This window comes from Patagioenas fasciata, chromosome 31 (assembly GCF_037038585.1).
Source record: "Patagioenas fasciata isolate bPatFas1 chromosome 31, bPatFas1.hap1, whole genome shotgun sequence".
NCBI lineage: Eukaryota > Metazoa > Chordata > Aves > Columbiformes > Columbidae > Patagioenas > Patagioenas fasciata.
The window spans coordinates 602,035-629,029 of record NC_092550.1 but is presented as its reverse complement, the minus strand read 5'-3'; the positions used below and the strand labels follow the sequence as shown (position 1 = coordinate 629,029).

General features: G+C 59.2%; 1 pseudogene; it reads right to left on the bottom strand.

Moving 5' to 3' along the window:
* LOC136115802 (dynein axonemal heavy chain 9-like) overlaps window positions 1-26,157 on the bottom strand; it is a 210,151-nt pseudogene extending 183,994 nt beyond the window's left edge.
* Between the last annotated feature and the right edge of the window lie 838 nt (window positions 26,158-26,995).

Sequence of the window (26,995 nt, the reverse complement as noted above, 5' to 3'; positions counted from 1 at the left end):
GTCCCCAGGATGTCACAATGGGCCCTTGGGACAATAAGGTTCCTGGGATGTCACAATGGGTCCCCAGTGACAAAGGGGGTCCCCAGGATGTCTCAATGGGCCCTGAGGACAATGGGAGGTCCCCATGGTGTCACAATGGGTCCCCAGTAACAAGGGAGGTCTCCACGGTGCCAGGATGGGTCCTGGGGACAAGGAGGTCCCCAGGATGTCACAATGGGCCGTGGGGACAAAGAGGCTGCCCAGGATGTCACAATGGGACCTGTGGACAAGGGGGTCTCCAGGAACTCACAATGGGCTCTGGGGACAATGGAGGTTCCCCAGGATGTTCACAATAGGCCCTGAGGACAAGGGGTGGTCCCCATGTTGTCACAACGGGTCTCCAGTGACAAGGGGGTCCCCAAGGTGTCACAATGGGCCCTGGGGACAATGCGGGGTCCTGGGACGTCACAATGGGCCCCAGTGACATGGGGGTCCCCAGGATGTCACAATGGGCCCTGGGGACAATGTGGGGTCCTGGGATGTCACAATGGGCCCCAGTGACAAAGGGGGTCCCCTGAATGTTACAATAGGTCCTGAGGACAGTGGGGAGTCCTGGGACGTCACAATGGGCCCTGGGGACAAGGAGGGATCCCCAGGATGTCACAATGGGCCCTGGGGACAACGGGGGGTCCTAAGACGTCACAATGGGCCCCGTTGACAAGGGGGCATCCCCAGGATGTCAAAATGCGCCCTGGGGCCCAGGGGGGTCCTGCGATGTCACAATGGGCCCTGGGGACAAAGGGGGTCCCCTGGATGTCACAATGGACTCTGGGGACAAAGGGGATCCCCACAGTATCAGCATGGGCCCTGGGGACAAAGGGGGGTCCTGCGATGTCACAATGAGCCCTGCGGAAAAGAGTGGTACCCACGGTGTCACAATGGGCCCTGGGAACAAGGGGGGGTCCCCATAGTGTCACAATGGGTCCTGGGGACAAGTGGGGTCCCCAGGATGTGACAATGTGTCCTGGGGACAATGTGGGGTCCTGGGATGTCACAATGGGCCCCAGTGACAAAGGGGCCACCTGAATGTCACAATGGGTCCTGGGGACAATGGGGGGTCCTGGGACGTCACAATGGGCCCTGGGGACAAGAAGGGATCCCCAGGATGTCACAATGGGCCCTGGCGACAATGGGGGGTCCTGGGACGTCACAATGGGCCCCAGTGACAAGGGGGGGTCCCCAGGATGTCACAGTGTGCCCTGGGGACAAAGAGGGGTGCCCTGAATGTCACAATGGGCCCTGGGGACAAGGGGGTGCAGTGGATGTCACAATGGGCCTTGGGGACAATGGGGGGTCCTGGGATGTCACAATGGGCCCCAGTTAAAAGTGGGGGTCCCCAGGATGTCACAATGGGCCCTGGGGACAAAGAGGGGTGCCCTGAATGTCACAATGGGCCCTGGGGACAAGGGGGTGCAGTGGATGTCACAATGGGTCCTGGGGACAATGGGGTTGCCCAGGATGTCACAATGGGCCCTGGGGACAATGGGAGTCCCCAAGGTGTCAGAACGAGCCCTGGGGACAAAGTGGAATCCTGGAATGTCACAATGGCCCCCAGTGACAAAGGGGTTCCCCATGGTGTCACAATGGGCCCTGGGGACAAAAGGGGTCCCCAGGATTTCACAATAGCACTGGGGACAAAGGGGGGTCATGGGATGTCACAATGGGCCCTGGGGACAAGGGATATCCCCATGGTGTCACAATAAGCCCTGGGGACAAAGTGGGGTCCTGGGATGTCACAATGGGCCCGGGGGACAAAGGGGGGTCCTGGGATGTCACAATGGGGCCCAGTGACAAAGAGGGTCCTCATGGTGCCACAATGGGCCCTGGGGACAAAGGGGGTCCCCTGGATGTCACAATGGGCCCTGGGGACAAGGAGGGTCCCCAGGATGTCACAATGGGCCCTGGGGACAAAGAGCGTCCCCAGCATGTCACAATGTGTCCTGGGGACAATGTGGGGTCCTGGGATGTCACAATGGGCCCCAGTGACAAAGGGGCCCCCTGAATGTCACAATGGGTCCTGGGGACAATGGGGGGTCCTGGGACGTCACAATGGGCCCCAGTGAGAAGGGGGGTCCCCAGGATGTCACAATGGGCTCTGGGGACAAAGAGGGGTCCCCTGAATGTCACAATGGGCCCTGGGGACAAGGGGGTGCAGTGGATGTCACAATGGGCCCTGGGGACAATGGGGGGTCTTGGAATGTCACAATGGGCCTTGGGGACAATGGGGGTCCCCAGGATGTCACAATGGGCCCTGGGGACAATGGGGTTGCCCAGGATGTCACAATGGGCCCTGGGGACAATGGGAGTCCCCAAGGTGTCAGAACGAGCCCTGGGGACAAAGTGAAATCCTGGAATGTCACAATTGCCCCGGTGACAAAGGGGTTCCCCATGGTGTCACAATGGGCCCTGGGGACAAAAGGGGTCCCCAGGATTTCACAATAGCACTGGGGACAAAGGGGGGTCATGGGATGTCACAATGGGCCCTGGGAACAAGGGAGATCCCCATGGCGTCACAATAAGCCCTGGGGACAAAGTGGGGTCCTGGGATGTCACAATGGGCTCTGGGGACAAGGAGGGTCCCCAGGATGTCACAATGGGCCCTGGGGACAAAGGGGGGTCCTGGGATGTCACAATGGGCCCCAGTGACAAAGAGGGTCCTCATGGTGCCACAATGGGCCCTGGGGACAAAGGGGGTCCCCTGGATGTCACAATGGGCTCTGGGGACAAGGAGGGTCCCCAGGATGTCACAATGGGCCCTGGGGACAAAGAGCGTCCCCAGCATGTCACAATGGGCCCTGGGGACAAAGGGGGTCCCCTGAATGTCACAATGGGCCCTGGGGACAGTGGGGGGTCCTGGGACGTCACAATGGGCCCTGGGGACAAGGGGGGGTCCCCAGGATGTCACAATGGGCCCTGGGGACAAAGAGGGGTCCCCTGAATGTCACAATGGGCCCTGGGGACAAGGGGGTGCAGTGGATGTCACAATGGGCCCTGGGGACAATGGGGGGTGTCCAGGATGTGAGAATGAGTCCTGAGGACAAGGGGGGGTCCCCATGGTGTCACAATGGGTCCCCAGTGACAAGGAGGGGTCCCCATGGTGTCACAATAGGCCCTGGGGACAAAGTGGGGTCCAAGAATGTCACAATGGGCCCTGGGGACAAAAGGGGTTGCCATGGTGCCACAATGGGCCCTGGGGTCAAAGGGGGTCCCCATGGTGCTACAATGGCCCTGGGGACAAAGGGGGGTCCTGGGATGTCACAATGGGTCCTGGGGACAAAGGGGGTGTCCCCATGGTGCCACAACGGGCCCTGGGAGCAAGGGGGTGGCCAGGATGTCACAATGGGTCCTGGGGAAAATGGGGGGTGCCCAGGATGTCACAATGGACCCTGAGGACAAGCGGGGGTCTCCATGGTGTCACAATGGGCCCCAGTGACAAAGGGGCTCCCCTGAATGTCACAATAGGTCCTGGGGACAATGGGAGGTCCTGGGACGTCACAATGGGCCCCAGTGACAAGGGGGGGTCCCCAGGATGTCACAATGGGCCCTGAGGACAAAGAGGGGTCCCCTGAATGTCACAATGGGCCCTGGGGACAAGGGGGTGCAGAGGATGTCACAATGGGCCCTGGGGACAATGGGGGGTCCCCTGAATGTCAAAATGGGCCCTAGGGACAAGGAGGGATTCCCAGGATGTCACAATGGGCCCTGGAGACAAGGGGGTGTCCCTAGGATGTAACTATGGGCCCTGCGGACAAGGGTGGTACCCACGGTGTCACAATGGTCACTGGGCACAAGGGGGGGTCCCTATAGTGTCACAATGGGTCCTGGGGACAAGTGGGGTCCCCAGGATGTCACAAGGGCCCTGGGGACAATGTGGGGTCCTGGGATGTCACAATGGGCCCCAGTGACAAACGGGGGCCCCTGAATGTCACAATGGGCCCTGGGGACAATGGGGGTCCTGGGACGTCCCAATGGGCCCTGGGGACAAGGAGGGATCCCCAGGATGTCACAATAAGCCCTGGGGACAATAGCGGGTCCTGGGACGTCTCAATGGGCCCTGGGGACAAGCAGGGATCCCCAGGATGTCACAATGGGCCCTGGGGACAAGGGGGGGTCCCCAGGATGTCACAATGGGCCCTGGGGAAAAAGAGGGGTCCCCTGAATGTCACAATGGGCCCTGGGGACAAGGGGGTGCTGAGGATGTCACAATGGGCCCTGGGGACAATGGGGGGTCCTGGGACGTCACAATGGGCCCTGAGGACAATGGTTGGTCCCCTGAATGTCACAATGGGCCCTGGGGACAACGGGGGGTCCGCAGGATGTCACAATGGGCACTGGGGACAAAGGGTGGGTCCCCATGGTGTCACAATGGGCCCAAGTGACAAGGAGGGTCCCCACGGTGCCAGGATGGGTCCTGGGGACAAGGGCGTCCCCCAGATATCACAATAAGCCCTGGGGACAAAGTGGGGTCCTGGGATGTCACAATGGGCCCTGGGGACAATGGGAGTCCCCAAGGTGTCAGAACGAGCCCTGGGGACAAAGTGGAATCCTGGAATGTCACAATGGTCCCCAGTGACAAAGGGGTTCCCCATGGTGCCACAATGGGCCCTGGGGACAAAAGGGGTCCCCAGGATTTCACAATGGTCCTGGGGACAAAGGGGGGTCCTGGGATGTCACAATGGGCCCTGGGGACAAAGGGGGTGTCCCCATGGTGCCACAACGGGCCCTGGGAGCAAGGGGGTGGCCAGGATGTCACAATGGGTCCTGGGGAAAATGGGGGGTGCCCAGGATGTCACAATGGACCCTGAGGACAAGCGGGGGTCTCCATGGTGTCACAATGGGCCCCAGTGACAAAGGGGCTCCCCTGAATGTCACAGTAGGTCCTGGGGACAATGGGGGGTGCTGGGACGTCACAATGGGCCCTGGGGACAACGAGGGATCCCCAGGATGTCACAATGGGCCCTGGGGACAAAGAGGGGTCCCCTGAATGTCACAATGGGCCCTGGGGACAAGGGGGTGCAGAGGATGTCACAATGGGCCCTGGGGACAATGTGGGGTCCTGGGATGTCACAATGGGCCCCAGTGACAAAGGGGGTCCCCTGAATGTCACAATGGGTCCTGGGGACAATGGGGGGTCCTGGGACGTCAGAATGGGCCCTGGGGACAGGGAGGGATCCCCAGGATGTCACAATGGGCCCTGGGGACAATGGGGGGGTCCTGGGACGTCACAATGGGCCCCAGTGACAAGAGGGGGTCCCCAGGATGTCACAATGGGCCCTGGGGACAAACAGGGGTCCCCTGAATGTCACAATGGGCCCTGGGGACAAGGGGGTGCCGAGGATGTCACAATGGGCCCTGGGGACAATGGGGGGTCCTGGGACGTCACAATGGGCCCTGCGGACAAGGAGGGATCCCCAGGATGTCACAATGGGCCCTGGGGACAATGGGGGGTCCTGGGACGTCACAATGAGCCCTGCGGACAAGGGTGGTACCCAGGACGTCACAATGGGCCCTGGGGACAAGGGGGGGTCCCCATAGTGTCACAATGGGTCCTGGGGACAAGTGGGGTCCCCAGGATGTCACAATGGGCCCTGGGGACAATGTGGGGTCCTGGGATGTCACAATGGGCCCCAGTGACAAAGGGGGTCCCCTGAATGTCACAATGGGTCCTGGGGACAATGGGGGGTCCTGGGACGTCACAATGGGCCCTGGGGACAAGGAGGGATCCCCAGGATGTCACAATGGGCCCTGGGGATAATGGGCGGTCCTGGGACGTCACAATGGGCCCTGAGGACAAGGAGGAATCCCCAGGATGTCACAATGGGCCCTGGGGACAATGGAGGGTCCTGGGACGTCACAATGGGCCCTGGGGACAAGAGGGGGTCCCCTGGATGTCACAATGGGCTCTGGGGACAAGGGGGGTCCCCAGGACGTCACAATGGGCCCTGGGGACAAAGGGGGGTGTCGACGGTGTCACAATGGGCCCCAGTGTCAAAGGGGGTCCCCATGGTGCCACAATGGGCCCTGGAGACAAAGGGGGTCCCTTGGATGTCACAATGGGCTCTGGGGACAAGGAGGGTCCCCAGGATGTCACAATGGGCCCTGGGGACAATGGGGGGTCCTTAGACTTCACAATGGGCCCTGGGGACAAAGAGGGTTCCCCTGAATGTCACAATGGGCCCTGGGGACAATGGGGGGTCCTGGGACGTCACAATGAGCCCCAGTGACAAGAGGGGGTCCCCAGGATGTCACAATGGGCCCTGGGAACAAACAGGGGTCCCCGGAATGTCACAATGGGCCCTGGGGACAAGGGGGTGCAGAAGATGTCACAATGGGCCCTGGGGACAATGGGGGGTCCTGGGACGTCACAATGGGCCCTGCGGACAAGGAGGGATCCCCAGGATGTCACAATGGACCCTGGGGACAATGGGGGGTCCTGGGACGTCACAATGAGCCCTGCGGACAAGGGTGGTACCCAGGATGTCACAATGGGCCCTGGGAACAAGGGGGGGTCCCCATAGTGTCACAATGGGCCCTGGGGACAAGGAGGGATCCCCAGGATGTCACAATGGGCCCTGGGAACAATGGGGGGTCCTGGGACCTCACAATGGGCTGTGGGGACAAGGGGGGGTCCCCAGGATGTCACAATGTGCCCTGGGTTTCAAAGAGGCGTCCCCTGAATGTCACAATGGGCCCTGGGGACAATGGGGGGTCCTAAGACGTCACAATGGGCCCTGAGGACAAGGAGGGATCCCCAGGATGTCACAATGGGCCCTGGGGACAATGGGGGGTCCTGGGACGTCACAATGTGCCCCAGTGACAAGGGGGGGTCCCCAGGATGTCACAATGGGCCCTGGGGACAAAAAGGGGTCCCCTGAATGTCACAAAGGGCCCTGGGGACAAGGGGGTGCAGTGGATGTCACAATGGGCCCTGGGGACAATGGGGGGTCCTGGAATGTCACAATGGGCCCTGGGGACAAAGGGGATGTCCACATGGTGCCACAATGGGCCCTGGGAGCAAGGGGGTCCCCAGGATGTCACAATGGGTCCTGGGGACAATGGGAGGTGCCCAAGATGTCACAATGGACCCTGAGGACAAGCAGGGGTCTCCATGGTGTCACAATGGGTCCCCAGTGACAAGGGGGGGTCCCCATGGTGTCACAATGGGCCCTGGGGACAAACGTGGTTCCCCTCAATATCAAAATGGGTCCTGGGGACAAAGTGGGCTCCTCGGATGTCACAATGGACACTGGGGACAACGGGAGGTCCTGGGACGTCACAATGGGCCCTGGGGACAAAGTTGGTCCCCACGATGTCTCAATGAGCCCCAGTGACAAAGGGGGGTCCCCAGGATGTCACAATGGGCCGTGGGGACAATGAGGGGTCCTGGGACATCACAATGGGTCCTGGGGACAAGGGGGGGACCCCTGAATGTCACAATGGGCCCTGGGGACAATGTGGGGTCCTGGGATGTCACAATGGGTCCCAGTGCCAAAGGGGGTCCCCTGAATGTCACAATGGGCCCAGGGGACAATGGGGGATCCTGGGACGTCACAATGGGCCCTGGGGACAAGGGGGGTGTCCCCTGAATGTCACAATGGGCCCTGGGGACAATGTGGGGTCCTGGGATGTCACAATGGGCCCCAGTGACAAAGTGGGTCCCCTGAATGTCACAATGGGCTCTAGGGACAATGGTGGGTCCTGGGAAGTCACAATGGGCCCTGGGGACAAGGGGGGTGTCCCCTGAATGTCACAATGGGCCCTGGGGAGAAAGGGGGTCCCCAGGATGTCAAAATGGGCCTTGGGGACAAAGTGGGGTTCTTCGATATCACAATGTGACACAGTGCAAAGGGGGTCCCCATGGTGCCACAATGAGCCCTGGGGACAAAGGTAGGTCCCTAGGATGTCACAATGGGCCCTTGGGACAATGGGGTTCCTGGGATGTCACAACGGGTCCCCAGTGACAAAGGGGGTCCCCAGGATGTCTCAATGGGCCCTGAGGACAATGGGAGGTCCCCATGGTGTCACAAAGGGTCCCCAGTGACAAGGGAGGTCCCCACGGTGCCACGATGGGTCCTGCGGACAAGGAGGTCCCCAGGATGTCACCATGGGCCCTGGGGACAAAGGGGGTCCCCAGGATGTCACAATGGGATCTGGGGACAAGGGGGTCCCCAGGAACTCACAATGGGCTCTGGGGACAATGGAGGTTCCCCAGGATGTTCACAATAGGCCCTGAGGACAAGGGGTGGTCCCCATGGTGTCACAATGGGTCCCCAGTGACAAGGGGGTCCCCAAGGTGTCACAATGGGCCCTGGGAACAACGGGGGGTCCTGGGACGTAACAATAGGCCCTAGGGACAAAGGGGGTCCCCACGGTGTTACAATGGTCCCGGGTGACAAAGGGGGATGCCCAGGATGTCACAATGGGCCCTGAGGCAAGGAGGGGTCTCCATGGTGTCACAATGGGTCCCCAGTGACAAGGAGGGTCCCCATGGTGTCACGATGGGTCCTGGGGACAAGGGGGTCCCCAGGATGTAAGAATGAACCCTGGGGACAATGGGGGGTCCTGGGACGTCACAATGGGTCCTGGGGACAAAGGGTGTCTCCAGGATGTCACAATGGGCTCTGGGGACAATGCAGGGTCCTGGGACGTCACAATGGGTCCTTAGGACAAAGAGGGGTCCCCAGGATGTCACAATGGGCCCTGGGGACAATGTGGGGTCCTGGGATGTCACAATGGGCCCCAGTGACAAAGGGGGTGCCCTGAATGTCACAATGGGCCCTGGGGACAATGGGGGGGTCTTGGGACGTCACAATGGGCCCTGGGGACAAGGAGGGATCCCCAGGATGTCACAATGGGCCCTGGGGACAATGGGGGGTCCTGGGACGTCACAATGGGCCCTGGGGACAAGAGGGGGTCCCCAGGATGTCACAATGGGCCCTGGGGACAAAGAGGTGTCCCCTGAATGTCACAATGGGCCCTGGGGACAAGGGGGTGCAGAGGATGTCACAATAGGCCCTGGGGACAATGAGGGGTCCTGGGACGTCACAATGGGCCCTGGGGACAAGGAGGGATCCCCAGGATGTCACAATGGGCCATGGGGACAATGGGGGGTCCCGGGACATCACAATGGGCCCGGGGAACAAGGGGGTTCCCCAGGATGTCACAATGGGCCCGGGGGACAAAGAGGGGCCCTACAACGTCACAATCAGCCCTGGGTACATGGGGGGATCCCCTGAAAGTCACAATGAGCCTTGGGAGCAGAGGGGGCTCCCCAGGACGTCACAATGGGCCCTGGGAACAATGGGGGTCCCTTGAAGGTCACAATGGGCCCTGGGGACAATGGTGGGTCCCCTGAATGTCAAAATGGGCCCTGGGGACAAAGGGGGGTCCGCAGGATGTCACAATGGGCACTGGGGACAAAGGGGAGGTCCCCATGGTGTCACAATGGGCCCAAGTGACAAGGAGGGTCCCCACGGTGCCACGATGGGTCCTGGGGACAAGGGGGTCCCCCAGATGTCACAATGGGCCCTGGGGACAATGGGGTTGCCCAGGATGTCACAATGGACCCTGGGGACAAAGGGGGATCCCCAGGATGTCACAATGGGCCCTGGGGACCAGGGGGGTCCTGCGATGTCACAATGGGCCCTGGGGACAAAGGGGTTCCCCATGGTGCCACAATGGTCCCTGGGGACAAAGGGGGTCCCCAGGATTTGACAATAGCACTGGGGACAAATGGGGTCATGGGATGTCACAGTGGGCCCTGGGGACAAGGGAGGTCCCCATGGTGTCACAATAAGCCCTGGGGACAAAGTGGGGTGTTGGGATGTCACAATGGGCCCCAGTGACAAAAGGGGGTCCCCATGGTGCCACAATGGGCCGTGGGGACCAGGGGGGGTACTGCAATGTCACAATGGGCCCTGGGGAGAAAGGGGGTCCCCTGGATGTCACAATGGGCTCTGGGGACAAGGAGGGTCCCCAGGATGTCACAATGGGCCCTGGGGACAAACGGGGGTGTCGACGGTGTCAAAATGGGTCCTGGGGACAAAGGGCGTCCCCAGGATGTCACAATATGCCCTGGGGACAAAGGGGGTCCCCACGGTATCAGAATGGGCCCTGGGGACAAAGGGGGGTCCCCTGAATGTCACAATGGGCCCTGGGGACAATGGGGGTCCTGGGATGTCACAATGAGCCCTGCGGACAAGGGTGGTACCCACATTGTCACAATGGGCCCTGGGCACAAGGGGTGGTCCCCATAGTGTCACAATGGGTCCTGGGGACAAGTGGGGTCCCCAGGATGTCACAATAGGTCCTGGGGACAATGTGGGGTCCTGGGATGTCACAATGGGCCCCAGTGACAAAGGGGGTCCCCTGAATGTCACAATGGGTCCTGGGTACAATGTGGGGTCCTGGGACGTCACAATGGGCCCTGGGGACAAGGAGGGATCCCCAGGAAGTCACAATGGGCCCTGGGGACAATGGGGGGTCCTGGGACGTCACAATGGGCCCCAGTGACAAGGGGGGGTCCCCAGGATGTCACAATGGGCCCTGAGGACAAAGAGGGGTCCCCTGAATGTCACAATTGGCCCTGGGGACAAGGGCGTGCCGAGGATGTCACAATGGGCCCTGGGGACAATGGGGGGTCCTGGAATGTCACAATGGGCACTGGGGACTATGGGGGTCCCCAGGATGTCACAATGGGCCTTGGGGACAATAGGAGGATCTGGGATGTCACAATGGGCCCTGGGGACAATGGGGGGTGCCCAGGATGTGAAAATGAGTCCTGAGGACATGGGGGCGTCCCCATGGTGTCACAATGGGTCCCCAGTGACAAGGAGGGGTCCCCATGGTGTCACAATAGGCCCTGGGGACAATGGGGTCCCCTGAATGTCACAATGGGCCCTGGGAACAAAAGTGGTTGCCATGGTGCCACAAGGGGCCCTGGGGTCAAAGGCGGTCCCCATGGTGCTAAAATGGGCCCTGGGAGCAAGGGGGTGGCCAGGATGTCACAATGGGTCCTGGGGACAATGGGGGGTGCCCAGGATGTCACAATGGACCCTGAGGACATGGGGGGGTCCCCATGGTGTCACAATGGGTCCCCAGTGACAAGGGGGGGTCCCCATGGGGCCACAATGAGCCCTGGGGACAAAGGGAGGTCCCTACAATGTCACAATGGGCGCTGGGGACTAATGAGGTCCCCACGGTGTCACAATGCGTCCTGGAGAAAAAGGGGGGTCCCCAGGATGTTACAATCTGCTCTTGGCACAATGGGGTTCCTGGGATGTCACAATGGGTCCCCAGTGACAAAGGGGGTCCCCAGGATGTCTCAATGGGCCCTGAGGACAATGGGAGGTCCCCATGGTGTCACAAAGGGTCCCCAGTGACAAGGGAGGTCCCCACGGTGCCACGATGGGTCCTGGGGACAAGGAGGTCCCCAGGATGCCACAATGGGCCCTGGGGACAATGGGGGGTCCTGGGACGTCACAATGGGCCCTGGGGACAAAGAGGCTCCCCAGGATGTCACAATGGGACCTGGGGACAAGGGGGTCCCCAGGACTCACAGTGGGCTCTGGGGACAATGGAGGTTCCCCAGGATGTTCACAATAGGCCCTGAGGACAAGGGGTGGTCCCCATGGTGTCACAATGGGTCCCCAGTGACAAGGGGGGTCCCCAAGTGTCACAATGGGCCCTGGGGACAATGGGGGTCCCGGGACGGAATAATAGGCCCTGGGGACAAAGGGGGGGTCCCACAGTGTCACAATGGGCCCTGGGGACAAAGGGGGTCCCCACGGTGTTACAATGGTCCAGGGGGAAAAAGGGGGATGCCCAGGATGTCACAATGGGCCCTGAGGCAAGGAGGGGTCTCCATGGTGTCACAATGGGTCCCCAGTGACAAGGAGGGTCCCCATGGTGTCACGATGGGTCCTGGGGACAAGGGGGTCCCCAGGATGTAACAATGGACCCTGGGGACAATGGGGGGTCCTGGGACGTCACAATGGGCCCTGGAGACAAAGGGGGTCCCCAGGATGTCACAATGGGCCCTGGGGACAATCTGGGGTCCTGGGACGTCACAATGGGCCCTGGGGACAAAGAGGGATCCCCAGGATGTCACAATGGGCCCTGGGGACAATGGGGGGTCCTGGGACGTCACAATGGGCCCTGGGGACAAGAGGGGGTCCCCAGGATGTCACAATGGGCCCTGGGGACAAAGAGGGGTCCCCTGAATGTCACAATGGGCCCTGGGGACAAGGGGGTGCCGAGGATGTCACAATGGGCCCTGGGGACAAGGGGTGGTCCCCAGGATGTCACAATGGGCCCTGGGGACAAAGAGGGGTCTCTAAAGTGTCACAATGGGCCCTGGGGACACAGAGGGGCCCTAGGACGTCACAATCAGCCCTGGGGACAAGGGGGGGGTCCCCTGAAAGTCACAATGAGCCCTGGAAACAGAGGGGGTCCCCAGGACGTCACAATGGGCCCTAGGAACAATGGGGGTCCCTTGAAGGTCACAATGGGCCCTGGGGACAATGGTGGGTGTCCTGAATGTCAAAATGGGCCCTGGGGACAAAGGGGGGGTCCGCAGGATGTCACAATGGGCACTGGGGACAAAGGGGGAGTCCCCATGGTGTCACAATGGGCCCAAGTGACAAGGAGGGCACCCACGGTGCCACGATGGGTCCTGGGGACAAGGGGGTCCCCCAGATGTCGCAATGGGCCCTGGGGACATTGGGGTTGCCCAGGATGTCACAATGGGCCCTGGGGACAATGGTGGGTCCCCTGAATGTCAAAATGGGCCCTGGGGACAAAGGGGGGTAGCAGGATGTCACAATGGGTACTGGGGACAAAGGGGGCGTCCCCATGGTGTCACAATGGGCCCAAGTGACAAGGAGGGCCCCACGGTGCCACGATGGGTCCTGGGGACAAGGGGGTCCCCCAGATGTCACAATGGGCCGTGGGGACAATGGGGTTGCCCAGGATGTCACAATGGACCCTGGGGACAATGGGGATCCCCAGGATGTCACAATGGGCCCTGGGGACAATGGGAGTCCCCAAGGTGTCAGAACGAGCCCTGGGGACAAAGTGGAATCCTGGGATGTCACAATGGCCCCCAGTGACAAAGGGGTTCCCCATGGTGCCACAATGGGCCCTGGGCACAAAGGGGGTCCCCAGGATTTCACAATAGCACTGGGGACAAAGGGGGGTCATGGGATGTCACAATGGGCCCTGGGGACAAGGGAGGTCCCCATGGTGTCACAATAAGCCCTGGGGACAAAGTGGGGTCCTGGGATGTCACAATGGGCCCCTGTGACAAAGGGGGTCCCCATGGTGCCACAATGGGCCGTGGGGACAAAAGGGGTCCGCAGGATGTCACAATGGGCCCTGGGGACCAGGGGGGGTCCTGCGATGTCACAATGGGCCCTGGGGACAAAGGGGGTCCCCTGAATGTCACAATGGGCTCTGGGGACAAGGGTGGTACCCACGATGTCACAATGGGCCCTGGGAACAAGGCGGGGTGCCCATAGTGTCACAATGGGTCCTGGGGACAAGTGGGGTCCCCAGGATGTCACAATGGGCCCCAGTGACAAAGGGGGTGCCCTGAATGTCACAATGGGTCCTGAAGACAATGGGGGGTCCTGGGACGTCACAATGGGCCCTGGGGACAAGGGGGGGTCCCCAGGATGTCACAATGTGCCCTGGCTACAAAGAGGCGTCCCCGGAATGTCACAATGGGCCCTGGGGACAAAGAGGAGTCCCCTGAATGTCACAATGGGCCCTGGGGACAATGGGGGATCCTGGGACGTCACAATGGGCCCCAGTGACAAGGGGGGGTCCCCAGGATGTCACAATGTGCCCTGGGGACAAAGAGGCGTCCCCGGAATGTCACAATGGGCCCTGGGGACAAGGGGGTGCCCTGAATGTCACAATGGGCCCTGGGGACAATGGGGGGTCCTAAGACGTCACAATGGGCCCTGGGGACAAGGAGGGATCCTGGGACGTCACAATGGGCCCCAGTGACAAGGGGGGGTCCCCAGGATGTCACAATGGGCCCTGGGGACAAAGAGGGGTCCCCAGGATGTCAAAATGGGCCCTGGGGACAATGGGGGGTCCTAAGACGTCACAATGAACCCTGGGGACAACGGGGGGTCCTGGGACGTCACAATGGGCCCCAGTGACAAGGGGGGGTCCCCAGGATGTCACAATGGGCCCTGGGGACAAAGAGGAGTCCCCTGAATGTCACAATGGGCCCTGGGGACAATGGGGGTCCCCAGGATGTCACAATGGGCCCTGGGGACAATAGGAGGTTCTGGGATGTCACAATGGGCCCTTGGGGTTTAGAAGTCACGTCTAAGAGTGCAGCGTTTGGGGTGCAGGGGCTTGGGGGGAAATTTAAGGTTGCAGAGTGTGGGGTGCACAGGACTGGGGCACAGGATTTGGGGGTGCGGGGTTTCAGGGTTCAGGATTTGGAGGTGTGGAGTTTTGGGGTGCAGGGGTTGGGAGTGCAGGGTGGTGGGGGTGAGAGATTTGGGTGCAGGATTTGGGGGTGCAGAGTCTTGGGAGGCAAGGATCCGGGTCTTCAGGATTTGGGGGTTCAGTGTTTAGGGCAGCACAATCTTGGGGTGCAGGGGTTTGCAGTGAAAGGTTTGGTAGGCAGGATTTGGGGTGCAGGATTCTGGGGTGCTGGGTTTGGGGTACAGGATTTGGTGTTGCAGGGATGGGGTTGAAGGGTTTGGGTTGCCAGGCCTTTGAGGTGCAGGATTTGGAGGTGCAGGGTTTGGGAGGGAATTCTTTGGGGTGCAGGGTTTGGGGGCAGGTTTAGGGGTGGAGGGTATAGGACGGAAAGATTTGGGAATGCAGGGTTTGGGGTGCAGGTTTCGGGGTTCAGGAAGGTAGGGAGGGCAGGATTAGGGGGTGCAAGGTTTCAGTTGTAGGGTTTAGGGGTGCAGAGTTTGGTAGGGCCGAATTTGGGGGTGCAGGATCCGGGGTGCAGGGTTTGGGAAGACAGGATCGGGGGTGGAAGATTTGTGGATGCAGGATTGAGGGGCAGGGTTTTGGTGCAGGGCTTGGGGTCAGGATCTGGGGTGCAGGTTTGGGAAGAGTATTTTGGGGTGCAGGATTTTGGGTGCTGTGTCTGCGGGGCAGGTTTGGGGTGATCACTGCTGATCCGCACACACTCTCTCTTTCTGTCCCCATTGTCCCCAATGCCCCCTTACCTGTCTCACCTCCCTCTCCAGCTCTGCTCCCACCCCCCCAATCCCCCTCAGCGGGGCCAGCCCGGGGTGCAGCTCCTGCAACGGCTCCTCCTCTGCATTCATTAACAATTAACACCCTCAGCAGTGCTAATTAACACCCCCCCCACCCCCCCGTATCCCCGCTGCCCCCTAATTACCCCCTAATTCGCGCTAATCACCCCTAATTCCCCCTCATTACTCACCCAGCAGCCCCTCGATGTCCGCAGCCGCCATCTTGCCCCGCCGGGAGGGCCACAAACCACCTCAAAATTGACCCAAAATAGCGCTTTTTCAACCCAAAACCCTCCCGCTGAGGCTCCCCGAGCTGTGTCCCCAAAGCCCCCGCTGTTGTCACCTCGGGAAAAGCGCGAAAAAAGCGGCCCCGGGGGTCCCCGCGCTTCGCTTCGCGCTCTGAGGGAAAGCGCGGGAAAACGAGCGGAGACGGAAAGAGCCGAGCGGAGCCGAATGGGCCCGAGCGGAGCCGAACGGCGCCCGAGCGGAGCCGAGCGGCGCCCGAGCGGAGCCGAGCGGCGCCCGAGTCCCGGCCGGGGCCGAACGCACCCGAAGGGACCCGAAGTCTTCCCGAAGGGGTCCGAGTGGAGCCGAACGCACCCGAACGCACCCGAAGGGGCCGAACGCACCCGAAGGGACCCGAAGTCTTCCCGAAGGGGTCCGAGTGGAGCCGAACGCACCGGAAGGGACCCGAACCCACCCGAAGGGGCCCGAGTGGAGCCGAACAAACCCGAAGGGACCCGAACCCACCCGAAGGGACCCGAACCCACCCGAAGGGACCCGAACGCACCCGAAGGGGTCCGAGTGGAGCCGAACGCACCCGAAGGGACCCGAACGCACCCGAAGGGACCCGAAGTCTCCCCGAAGGGGCCCGAACCCACCCGAAGGGGCCCGAAGTCTCCCCGAAGGGACCCGAAGTCTCCCCGAAGGGACCCGAACCCACCCGAAAGTGCCCCAAAAGGCGCCAAACTCCCAAATCCCCCCCTTTTTACCCCAAAACCCGTGTTCCGCTCCCCCCCCGGCCCCTCCTCTTCCTCCCCCCGCCCCCTTTCTTCCCCTTTTCCCGCCTCACGATCGTTTCCCGCCGCGGCGGTGGCTGCGAGCGAGGCCACGCCCCCTTCCTCAGGCGGCGGCCAATGGGAAGCGGGGGGGGGGGGTGCGTGGCCACGCCCACTGTGCGTGGCGTGCGCGGAGGCGGCTCCGAGAGGAGCCGAAGATACACGAAGGGAGCCGAAGGGACCCGAGGGGACCCGAAGGGACCCGAACGCACCCGAAGGGACCCGAACGCACCCGAAGGGACCCGAGTGGGGCCCGAACGCACCCGAAGGGACCCGAAGGCACCCGAAGGGACCCGAACGCACCCGAAGGGACCCGAGTGGGACCCGAACACACCCGAAGGGACCCGAAGGGACCCGAGTGGGGCCCGCACTCACCCGAAGGGACCCGAAGGGACCCGAACACACTTAGGGGGCTCCATGAGTCACTTATGGGTCACTATGGGGCACTCCTGGGTCCCTAAGGGGGAAATTATGGGGGTCTATGGGGAGTTCAGGAGGGACCCAGGAGTACCCCAAGGGACCCAGGAGTGCCCCAAAGGACCCAGGAGTTCAGGAGGGACCCAGGAGTGCCCCAAAGGACCCAGGAGTTCAGGAGGGACCCAGGAGTGCCCCAAAGGACCCAGGAGTACCCAAATGTGTTGTGTTTTGTTTTTTCTCTCTTGTTTATGTCCTCTTTTACCTGAAATGGGACAATGGGGGCAATGGGGGGCAATGGGGTAAGTGGGGGGCAATGGGGTCAGTGGGGGGCAATGGGGGACAATGGGGGCAGTGGGTACAATGGGGGCAATGGGGGGCAATGGGGGGCAATGGGGGGCAATGGGGTCAATGGGGGCAATGGGAGTCAATGCGGTCAATGGGTCAATGGGGTCAATGGGGGCAATGGGAGTCAATGGGGGGCAATGGGGATCAATGGGTCAACAGGGTCAATGGGGGTCAATGGGGGTCAATGGGTCAATGGGGGCAATGGGGATCAATGGGGGGCAATGGGGGGCAATGGGGGGCAATGGTGATCAATGGGGGGCAATGGGGGTCAATGGGGGGTCAATGAAGTCAATGACTCAATGACTCAATGGGGGTCAATGGGGATCAATGGGTCAATGGGGTCAGTGGGGTCAATGGGTCAATGGGAGTCAATGGGGTCAATGGGGATCAATGGGTCAATGGGAGTCAATGGGGTCAATGGGTCAATGGGGTCAATGGGGATCAATGGGTCAATGGGGTCAATGGGTCAATGGGGATCAATGGGGGGCAATGGGGATCAATGGGTCAATGGGGTCAATGGGGTCAATGGGTCAATGGGGGTCAATCGGTCAATGGGGATCAATGGGGGTCAATGGGGTCAGTCAATGGGGTCAATGGGGTCAATGGGAGTCAATGGGGTCAATGGGTCCCAGGGTCGCATTCCCGCTGTCCCTGTCCCCGCTGTCCCAGGGCTCAGTGCTCACTCCTCATTGGTTCCTGGCCTTTTGCATTCATTAATATTCGGTTAATTATTCGTTAAGGTTTTCTTGCCATAGTTGAGCCCAGCAGGAACCCCCGGGGTCCTAAAACCCTCCCTCTCTATGGGTCCCTATGGGGCTCTATGGGTCCCTATGGAGCTCTATGGGTCCCTATGGGTCCCTATGGAGCTCTCTAGGTCCCTATGGGGTTCCATGGGGCTCTGTGGTTTCCTATGGGCCTCTATGGGGCTCTATGGGTCCCTATGGGTCCCTATGGGTCCTTATGGGTCTTAATGGGTCTCTATGGGGCTCCTTGGGTCTCTATGGGTCCCTATGGGTCTCTATGGGTCTCTACGGGTCTCTACAGGCTCTATGGGTCCCTATGGGGCTCCTTGATGCTCTATGGGTCTCTATGGAACCCCCAGGGTCCTAAAACCCTCCCTCTCTATGGGTCCCTTTGGGTCTCTATGGGTCCCTATGGGTCTCTATGGGGTTCCATGGGGCTCTGTGGCTCCCTATGGGCCTCTATGGTCTCTATGGGTCCCTATGGGGTCCTACGGAGCTCTATGGGTCCCTATGGGTCTCTACAGGCTCTACGGTCCCTATGGGTCTCTATGGGGTTCCATGGGGCTCTGTGGCTCCCTATGGGCCTCTATGGTCTCTATGGGTCCCTCTGGGGTCCTATGGAGCTCTATGGGTCCCTATGGGTCTCTACAGGCTCTACGGTCCCTATGGGTCCCTATGGGTCTCTATGGTCTCTATGGGTCCCTATGGGTCCCTTTGGGTCTCTATGGGTCCCTATGGGGTTCCATGGGGCTCTGTGGCTCCCTATGGGCCTCTATGGTCTCTATGGGTCCCTCTGGGGTCCTATGGAGCTCTATGGGTCCCTATGGGTCTCTACAGGCTCTACGGTCCCTATGGGTCCCTATGGGTCTCTATGGTCTCTATGGGTCCCTATGGGTCCCTTTGGGTCTCTATGGGTCCCTATGGGGTTCCATGGGGCTCTGCGGCTCCCTATGGGCCTCTATGGTCTCTATGGGTCCCTATGGGGTCCTATGGAGCTCTATGGGTCTCTATGGGTCCCTATGGGTCTCTACAGGCTTTACGGTCCCTATGGGTCTCTATGGGGTTCCATGGGGCTCTGTGGCTCCCTATGGGCCTCTATGGTCTCTATGGGTCCCTATGGGGTCCTATGGAGGTGGGTGCTTTTTTCCAACCAAAGTGATTAATGAGTTTTTAGGGTTTATCCCAAATGATGGGAACCCCCGGTTCCTTCCTTCCTTCCTTCCTTACTTCCTTCCTTCCTTCCTTCCTTCCCTCCTTCCTTCCCTCCTTGCCCTCTCATAACCGCACGCGAGCCCCGATGCTGAGGGCCCTTGAGCTCATCCTCGCCTTTGAAAACAACATGGCCGACCTCACCTTGTTGATGATGGGGATCTTCTGGAGCAGGCCAGGGATCCTCTGGAGATCCTCGCAACGTGGTGCTTTCCTTTGAGCCCACGACTTCTCTGCCTGGGGCCTCTTCCCATTGGACGCTCTTGGAGGAGCCACTGAGTTTTTGGAGCTCGCCACCTCTTTTGGATGAAGCTGGAGCAGCTGGGGATGGGCCTGGGATGCTGGGCAGGAAGAGCCAGGGCCGGTGCTGGACCCTCCCCAGCCCATTTCTCTCTGTTCGCTCCTCCAGAATCCTCGGAATCTGATGGCGAAGATGACGAAGATGACGAAGATGACGAAGATGACGAAGATGACGAGCGTGTCCCCACGCGGGAAGACATCAAGAAGCTGATGGAAAGCAAGAAGAAGCAGCAGTCGCTCCAGGAGAGCTTTGGATACCCCAGACCACCCCTTGTGCTTCGGATGCCCACACCACCCCTTGTGTTTTGGATACCCCAGACCACCCCTTTGGGGAAGACCCTCCGTATGCTGAGGTGTTGCGTCTCCTTCCTCTTCATCCTCTAAAAGGTGTTTGGTGAAGAGCAGAGCTGGAAGCGGGGGTTCCCATCATTTGGGATAAACCCTAAAAACTCATTTTGGTTGGAAAAGACCCTCGAGATCATGGAGGCCAAGCATAACCCACCCCTGGTACTGACCCGTATCCCTGAGGACGTTGTTTTGTGACACCATGGGGACCCCGCCTTGTCCCCAGAGCCCATTGTGACATCCTGGGGACCCCCTTTGTCCCCAGGGCCCATTGTGACATCCCAGGACCCCGCTTTCTCCCCTGGGCGCATTGTGACTTCCTAGGACCCCCCATTGTCCCCAGGGATCATTGGGACACCGTGGGGACCCCCTTTGTCCCCAGGGCCCATTGTGATATTCGGGGGACCCCCTTGTCCCCAGGGCCCATTGTGACATCCCAGGACCCCCCATTGTCCCCAGAGCCCATTGTGACATCCTAGGGACCCCCTTTGTCCCCAGGGCCCATTTTCGCACCATGGGGACCCCCTTTGTTACTGGGTCCCATTGTGACATTCCAGGACCTTACTTTGTCCCCAGGGCCCATTGTGACACCATCGGGACCCCCATTTGTCCCCAGGGCCCATTGTGACATTCAGAGGACCCCTCTTTGTCCCCAGGGCCCATTGTGACATTCAGAGGACCCCTCTTTGTCCCCAGGGCCCATTGTGAATTCCCAGGGCCCCATGTTGTCCCCAGGGCCCATTGTGACATCCTGGGGACCCCCTTTGTCCCTGTCGAGGGTTAAGATTCCTAACCCCAACTCCTAACCCCAACTCCTAACCCAGACCATAACGCTAATCCTAATCCTAAACCTAAGCCTAATTCCTAACCCTAAACCCAATCCTAACCCAATCCCTTAACCCTAACCCAATCTCTTAACCCTTATCCCAATCCCTTAACCCTAACCCAAACTCCTAACTCTAAGGCTAAGCCCAACCCAGATGCCTAAGCCCAACCCAGACGCCTAAGCCCAACCCAGACGCCTAAGCCAAACTCCTAACACTAAGCCTAACCCTAACGGAAACTCCTAACCCTAACCCAAACTCCTAGCCTTAAGACTAACCCTAAATCCTAACTCAAACTCCTAACCCTAAGTCTAAGCCTAAACCAAACTCCTAAGCTTAAGACTAAGCCTAACCCAAACTCCTAAGCCTAACCCTAACCCAAACTCCAAAACCTAAGCCTAACCCTAACCCAAACCCAAACTCAGTGGCCACTAAGCAGGCCTGGAGCTGTCAGGAGAAAGGACTCCCTGGAGCTCACCCAGCTCTAAACTCAGCCCCAACCTGCTGCTGCCTCGGCAGCCGGCACTGCGAGCGGCGCAGAGACGGAGCAGTTGGCAAAGAGCTTTGCAAGGCAGAGCCCTCTGGGGCACAGCACTGAGCTGGACCCACTTCCCCTCTGCGTGACCGAGCGTCAGCCAAGCAAGCAGCAAGCTAAATTTCACAGGAACGGAAAATTAACATGGAAACGCTCATTTGTTCCCAGGTCGTACCTGTGGGATCGCCCCGAGGCTCACGGACACACTCAGGTGAAGCAGTCAAGGAGCCGCTGCCTACAGGGACGGCTGGAATCGAGCAGAAAGGAAAAGCGTTTCCATTTCGCGTTGTGAAATGACCTGCAGCGCCTGGACCGGGGTCAGGCAACAACACGGGACCCAGACGCATGCTGAAATTGCCAAAGCTGCAGAGGGGCTGCAGACCCCTTGTCTGGGACCTGGCAGCTTCCAAACTACTGTGTCCAGGCCACATGCAACACCCCTCAAGGACCAGATGGACCAACACGGGGCCTCTCAGGGCCTTCTGACCAGGAGACCTCTCACACACACAAAAGGAAACCCACACTAACGTGGGAGCATGGAGCACCAGGGCAAAAAATGATCACCCATGTTTCTCCTAAATCAGAGCCTGCTGGCTACTGCAAGGCTCAACTATTGCAAGAAAACGTTCACAAATAATAAACCAAATACTAACAAACGCAAAAGGCCAGTAACCAATGAACACTGAACACTTACCCCTGCGATTCCCCTCAGGCTCAGGAACAGGATTACACCAAGAGGCTTGATCAGCATGGACTGCAGGAACCAAACAGGGAGTCAAACACGGGTGGGAGCTTCCATGGCACGTTGTGATCTCCTGCTTCCTCAGTCACCCGCTGTGATGGGAGAGGGTGAGATAATGACACGAGACACATACAGAGGTGTGTGTTCCCACAGCTAGAAACAGAGCACGGGTGACCTTTTTGCTGAGACCTAGCAGGTTTTCAGGCAAATTGAACATTCATGACTTGTCTGTGTAATACCACCAAGGCACAAAAAGCTTTTGGAAAGCCTCTGAGAGGATCTTGGGTACAATCACACATGAATAACCTATTAAAACACGAGTGTTTATTCGCTCAAGCAGACAGACAGTGACAACTCACCCCTGGGACAGCCCAAGGCTCCTAACCAGGACCCAGCTGAGAAGCTCGATCAACTCTGCCAAGGCCATGTCCTGGAGTCAAGCACAGATCAGAGAGGTTTCCAGGCTCACCGAGCAACACTCCTGCATTCCAGGTAAAAGAGGACATAGACAAGAGAGAAAAAACAAAACACAACACAACATATTTAGGACAACAGTGCCCATATCTTGCAGAAAAATAGCCGTATTTGGGGAAAAAACTGGCAAAACGACAAAATATTCCAAATATTTGGGGGCTAAATTGGTCAACACAGGCAAAACAATCTGAGTATTTGGGCAAAAAGTGGCCCAAAGAGGCAAAAACATCCACACTTGGGTGCAAAGCTGTCAGCAAACATGAAAACATCCCATATTTGGGATCACAGTGCCCATATCAGGGGGAAAAATGGGCAAAAGCACCTGAGTATATCGGGTCAAGAGAGGCAGAAAAAACCAAAGCACCACTAGATTTGAGCAAAACTGGCCAAAAAGGGGTATAACATCCCCAGATTCAGGGTGAAACTGGACCAAAGAGTCGAAGTATGCCCAGATTTGGGTAAAAAAATGGCCAAAAATCCCCAAACACCCCCAGATTTGGGTATAAACAAAACTGGAAAACCAAAGAACTCCCAGATATAGGCAGAAACGATCCCAAAGGGCACAAATGTGCCCAGGTTTAGCTCTAAAGTGGCCCAAAGTGCCAAAGCAATCCCAGCTTTGATTTGCAACGGGCCCAAAGGCTCAAAGCGCGCCCTGGGATGGGGCCGTGTGGCACGAGGCTGGGGGGCAGGGAGGGCCCCACAGGGACTCAGTGCTGGTTTCTGCCCTGTGCCAGCACTCCCAGCCCCTGCTTGCCCAGAACCTGCCCCTGAAGCAGCCGCAGCCCCTCTCCCCTCCCTGCGGGTGTCTGCCCCCTGCCCACACCCTGGTGCTGCCTGGCTCGCCCTGCCCGGCCCAGCCCGGCTGCTCTCCCGGCCCCAGCCCCAGCCCTGGCCCCACTGCTGCCCTGCTGAGCTGCTCGGGGCTGGGTGCTGCCCCTGCCCGCCCACCTGCTCCCTGCGCTCGGCTGGAGCAGCCTGGGCGTCCCGGGCTGGCAGGGACACCAGGAGGAGGAACAGGGTGAGGACCATGGCCCCCACGCTCGCCCCATGATGCTGCTGCTGCCAAGACACAGCACAGCACGTCACCGAGGGGCTCTGACCTCACAGTCACATTGGAATCACCACATCTGCACACTGCTGCATGGCCTTGTGCTACACCAGCATGGAAGGAACAGAAGTGGAGAAGGGGGCACCTATTTTGGGAGGCAGCTCTGCCTGTGGGAGTGCACAGGCTCTCACTTCTTGCTTCCCAGAAATCAATCAATCAATCAATCCCAAAAGCTACATATTAATAGTAAATTTAAATAAAAAAAGCCAACTTCAAGGGTCTTTACTTGTAGCTATATTTGTCAGGCAGCTCTCTGGGAAGAAACCAGCTTTTCCTGCTAGTTTGACCACAGCTTCAATGCCTTTAAAGCCACCACTTCTGAGCTCTGCTGCTCCAACACAGCCTCACAGCCCAGCAAAATCATAGTGCAGGCAGAAAGCTTCACCATACAGAGATGGAGACAGTCAGGAATACGTTCCTCTCAAAAGCAGACACTGCAAGCCACTCTTCCTCTTGCTTACCAAATTCAGACAGCGTTAGAAAACAACAACAACAAGGAAGCGAGATTCTTCTTTTATGCACCCCATTGTATGGACCATTCAACATCAAGTCCAACCGAAGTCTGAACCTCCGAATGAGAAATGCCATCTTCAAATTTCTAGGAAAATGAAGGGCTTTGAAGTGGCAAGACCATAAAATGTTCATTAAAGCACTGCCATGCAAGTCCGCAGCCCTGATCACAGACCACCTGCCCTGGTACCAAAGGCAGTGATGTTCTCAGCTGACATCTGGAAAGCAGCACAAAGTCTCATGTTCTCCAGTGCCAAGCATGTAGTTTGGAACTGAAACAGGGCAGTAAACCATCTCCAGTCAGTCTGTTTTCATTCGAGTACATCAGGACAAGTTCAGTTCACGTTCACCAGGAATCACAGCAGGTCCCACCCGTCCCTGCAGACCCCAACACCGCTCCTGTGCAGGGTCCCCAGGAGCAGTAAGCACAGAACAAGAAACCTCCCTTCCAAAGAAGGCCCACAGCTGCTCTTCCAACGAGCTGCATAAGCAGCAGCTGAGAACAACCTCTGCTGTAGCTGCACCAGGCTCTGCTGTCTGCAGAAGGAGAGCAGCTCCTAAATGATCCCCAGCCCCACAGACACAGCCCAGGGCAGTGATGAGGAACCACCAGAGTGCAGGGACACCTGGCCATTCAGGTGAAGCTGCTGGGGAGAAGGACAGAGGACTAGCAAGAGACAAATCAGACAAGAGAGAAGACAGAGGAGCTGAGAGAGAAAGAAACACACAGGGAAAAGGACGGAGAGATGAAGGCAAAAAGGCACAATGAGCTGGGATGAGACAGGGAGGAAGAACCAGCAGGGCTGATGAGCAGGACAGAGGGATGGGGAGGGGGGAGGAGGAGAAGCAGGAAGGGGCTGGAGAAAGACAGGGAGGGGGATGCACAGATGGAGAGACAAAAAGAAAGACAGGGAACAGAACAAAGGGAGTGAGAAATAAAGCAAAGTTGGGATCCAAATGAAGAGACTGGAAAGGGGAAACATGCAACAAGGAGCTGGAGAAAGAGGAAAAGAGGGCTGAAGAGCAGGACAGAGGAAGAGAAGACAAAGAAAAGGCAGAGCCAGCTGGACAGGGGTGATATAGTGAGAAGGGATGGCACTGGGAACAGGGATGGGAGACAGAAAGAAAACCAGGACAGAAAGACATCAAAAGGAAGAGGGGCAGTAATCTGGACGGAGCTGGAGAAAGAAGCAGCCGGGAAAGGGAAGACAGGCAGAAGACAGAAGGGGAGCAGGAGAGAGAAAGAACAACAAGGGTTGGGGGCAGGACAGAGATTGGGGAAAAAATCCTGGGGTGGGCAGCAAGATGGAGAGGGAGTAAAAAAGAAGAGGGGCAGGAATAGGTGCAGGGAGCAGGACAGAGGGATACAGTGAGAAATGATGGGGCAGGGAGCAGGACACAGCAACAGAGCAGAATGTGACAAAGAGAAACCAGGGATGATGAGAAGCACAGAGCAGCGGAGACAGAGAGGGAGATACGAGAAACCCTGCACAGAGGTGGAGACGGGTGGAGGAAACGGTGAGGAAGAAGCAGAGAGGGGCAGAGAGAGAAGAGATGAAGAGGGAGAAGGACACAGTAGGAAAGAGGAGGGAGCAGGGAGGGACTGGAGCACAAAACAGGATGAAATGAGCCCAAGGGCCCAGCACTCACCACAGTTCCTGCTCTCTGCACTGCCAGGCAAGCTGTGGAGTTCAGGCCCTTCTGTCTGCCTGCCTTTCCCTCCCCTCCTATTCTGTAGCTCCAGCCGTTTGTCCATCCCGCACCTAAGAGAACACATGGGTGTCTGACAGCTCTCACAGCACGAGGCTCCCCAGACGCACCCCACACACACACACACTATACGGCCGGACAGTGATTTTCCCCACTTACACAGGCCCTGCGGTGCACGTTTGTGATCTGCTCTGCTGAGGCTGCTCACAGGGACTCTTCCTCACCCAGAGGGGCAGCTGTCTCTGGTGCAGCTGCAGCAGCAGCTGTGGGGATCCCCTGCACTTCACCCTCCAGCTGCTTCCCCTTCTCCTGCTCTCTCCAGCTCCAGCCCCAGCCCCAGCTGCTCCTCTCCAGAAAGTGCCCCCTGCCCCCTCCCCCGCCCAGGAGAACAAGGCCAGAGCAGCCCACACACACCTGGGCCAGAGGCAGCAAGACATCTCCAGGGCCCCAGAGGGAGGAAAAAGGGCCCCAGGGCTGGGCCGGGCGCTGCTCGGCCTCGGGCAGCTCCACGGGCGCCATGGCAAAGCTCACGCTGGCCGCCTGCAGAGCAACCGCCTGCTCAGCCTGGGCTGCGCCACCATTGGTCAGGAGGGCTGTCAGTCTCCCCCCCTGAGCTGATCCTGCAGCTGATTGGCTGCCTGGGCAGTGATTCTGTCCTGCTTTGGGGCTCACCCTGCCCTGAGGTGATACTCTCTCTGATTGGCGACCTGAGGGGTTACTCCCTCCACAGTGTCCGCCTTCCCTGAGCCGCTGTTTCCTCTGATTGGCTGTCTGGGATTTCCCACTGGCTCCCCCCACCAAATGATTGGTCAGACTATTTGTCAATCATCCTGTGCTGCACTCCCACCAGGTGTGATTGGTGCAGTCAGCACAGCCCACCCCTCAGGGCTGCCCAGTTTGTTCAACTGTCGCCAACTGTCCTGCAGGTCTCAAATCTCGATTGGCTGCTTACGTTTCAATCACATGACTTGCCCCGCCTCCTCAAATGTGATTGGCTGCATTTCATCCCCTGGCTGTCCACAGACTTCCGGGCGGTTGTTGCCCGGCAGTGGCTCCACCTGAAAATGAAGCTGTGGACCCTGACCAAAGGCCGTGGGTGATGAAAGATGCGTTGGGACCCTAAACATGAGGATTTGGCCCCAAGAAGAGGGCTCTGGGCACTCAGAAAGACGGGCAGATGCTACAGATGGCGCTTTGGGCCCTGCACACGAGGGGACCCTCTTGGCTCCACCCGAGCTGGGTTTGGTGCCCGTGACCCCACGTTCCAGCTCTGCTGTGCTTTCTGACCTCATGGGCCCTCTTGTCCTGCCCACCTTCTGCTGCCAAACCCTGCTGTGGGAAACAATCCCCTTGCCAAGAGAACAGCCCCGGGCAGGATCTCTCAGCAAAGCGTATTT